This window comes from Salvia miltiorrhiza, chromosome 2 (genome assembly GCF_028751815.1).
Source record: "Salvia miltiorrhiza cultivar Shanhuang (shh) chromosome 2, IMPLAD_Smil_shh, whole genome shotgun sequence".
NCBI lineage: Eukaryota > Viridiplantae > Streptophyta > Magnoliopsida > Lamiales > Lamiaceae > Salvia > Salvia miltiorrhiza.
The window spans coordinates 25509362-25512010 of NC_080388.1; the positions used below are offsets into that span (position 1 = coordinate 25509362).

The 2649-nt window shown below is 34.8% G+C and overlaps 1 long non-coding RNA gene across 1 annotated transcript; it reads left to right on the forward strand.

Annotated features, from left to right (window-relative positions):
• Window positions 1-260: 260 nt before the first annotated feature.
• LOC131012017 (uncharacterized) lies at window positions 261-2439 on the forward strand. Its single transcript, XR_009097163.1, has 3 exons — window positions 261-742; window positions 1488-2097; window positions 2195-2439. It is a non-coding gene; the product is annotated as an uncharacterized LOC131012017 (long non-coding RNA).
• Window positions 2440-2649: the final 210 nt, after the last annotated feature.

The following is a 2649-nucleotide window of genomic DNA, read 5'->3' on the forward strand; positions in this document are numbered from 1 at the left end:
GAGCCGATGGTGTTCTACGGCAGGTTCTCTTCTCAACTCCACATAATTGAGGCAGGAAAGGGGGAAAGCCCTAATTCTCCTCTCATCCTCTATCTGACGTTTCGGCCGTGAGCTTCCGGTGAGGCCGCCGCTGGTAAGATTAGCCTCTCTATCTCGTCTCTAATTTTCCCAATCCCCACTGGAAAATAAAAGCCCTAATTTTTTTTACAGAAAGCCCCAAATTTTCAGACTCGGATCTTTCCCTATGATCTTTATTCGAATTTGAATTATTCTATTTCCTTTTGCACTGTGTTAGCTGCGTTGGAGTTAGCTAATCAAAATGTGATAGTGAAGTAGAATAATTTCATTTTGCTAGTGTTTTATTGGTTGGCTACTACTTGCAGGTGTTGTTCGATTAAAATGTCAGCAGGTGAAAACAAGATGCTTACACTAATGTCAGCAGGTGTTGCGTTATCTATTAGTTACACTATCTGCAGGTGTTGTTAGAAATGAATTGTTATTGATGTTCATATGCCATCTTCCTTATAACTGTCAGATAATATGGGATAAGGTTGGGGAATCTGATGCTGAAAAAGACAGAATGTTGCTTGAGCTCGAACGAGAATGTTTAGAGGTGTACTTGAGAAATGTAGATCAGGCAAACAAGTGTAGGGCTCAACTGAGGCAAGCAATTGCTGATGCTGAGGCCGAGCTTGCTGCCATCTGCTCTTCAATAGGTGAGCCTCCAGTACACATAAGACAAGTAAGCTATGGATGCGTCTGTTTTCTATTACTATATAAATAATGTTGTATTTCTTATTTCATGTGTTTCTTATCATGTATATACAAGTATAATTTGGAAGTGTTCAGTGTTGTTTGGTGGAAGTTGATTATATGTAGGTGGAATTCAGTATCTATAAGTGGAATTCAGTATCTATAAAATTTATGTATAGATTAGTTAGGCAAACTCATAAATATGTTGTTGAGAAAATGTCGAATGGACTATTGCCTCTTAATTTGATTTTGGCTTCTGCTGATACGTATAGTTAATTCAGACAAATTAAGTTGCTCCACCGGTTTGTTCTTTCTTGAGATCCTTAAAGCAAAACTTTTCACTTTCATGGATATGATGTGGCTTTACATGACTTGTTTTAATTCATTGGAAGGGGGAGATATCATAAAAAAAATGTTCTTCACATTGGTTATATTATAAGGTGGATTAGAATGGTTTTTGTTATCCGATGAACTAGAAAGTGGATGCTAAATTTATTGAAATTTGTATAGCATGGGTGAGGCAATACATGGTGTGCCAGTGATACTTTATGTGATGGGGCTTCTTGGTTCTTGTTCTGTGATCATGGTGTAACACTAGCAGGGCCAAATAACATGCTTCATGAGTTATTATTGAATTAAATTGTCTAGATTTATGATTTATCTGTATGATTTACTATCATGAAAGTGCTACCCTGCAATCTTGTATTGACGAACATTTGGAACTCATTTTTCAGGCAACAGCAAGGTGACGAAACACCTATGGTGTGGGAAATGCTCCTTTATATATACAAGTATAATTTGCAAAGATAAATACATGTTGTGAGGCAATTTGCATTTTTCCTTCTAATTTGCACCTTGTTTTATATTTGCAAGAGTCTTTTCTGCTAACAAAAAGAATATGTCAACTGCAGCTCTTGAAGAGCTTCTAAAGCACGTAGTGCCAACTGCAAAGCTACATAAAGCACAAACAGAGATGTAGTGGGGATGTGTTATACAATCAAAATTATTTTGTTGGTTAGACCTTTTCATTTCTATTTGTGGATTCATCTAATTCTCCTTTTACTATTAAGCAGAATAGTCCATTGTTGACAGGGCAATTATTGGTATTTGCATTCTTCTGAGATTACTATATCCTTTAGCTTTATTATTTCAGATTCAAATTATGCTAAGTAATTGATGTTTCAGTTATTCCCTTCTTCATTCCCTCGGACTATATTCAACTATACGGTATATATGTAACGTTGTGAGAGAGAGCAGAGTTGAAATATCTCTTTCATATTTCTTTTATTTAAGAAGCTCGGGTTGGCTATGTTTTGCAGGTGAACTCGCTCGTGTTGATGCAGGGTAATCTTCTTCTCATTTTAACAATATAGATAGAACATTGAGATCTTGAAGATTACTTATGTAACTCACATGTTGCCGGATTTTTTTAATTCTCCAGTTCATTATTGTGATTGAGTTTATCATCTTGGCGGATCAAGTAGATGGGAGTCGATGAGCTATGAGGACTACTACAAACGAGAAGGCTGAAGCAGAGAACGTCGTTTCAAATGTCTAGCAAGTTGCGCGCATTTGTAATATTTTTTAATTAAACATCTAGCTAAATAGAATATATGTGAAGTTTTCATTATATTTGGATGATAATGTATGAATATTTTGGATGATATATAATATTGTTATTGTTGATTATATCATTTTGTCGTTTTATAAAAATTGCAAAATTTAAAAATATACTACAATTATATAAAGTGCAAAAAAACTGTTATAAAAGGTGCAAAAACCGTTATAAGAAGTAAAAAAAACTGTTATAAGGTGCAAAAACCGTTATGTATAAGCATTATAGATAACGGTTTCATACCGTTATGTATAGAAAAAAAACTGTTAACTATGATAGGA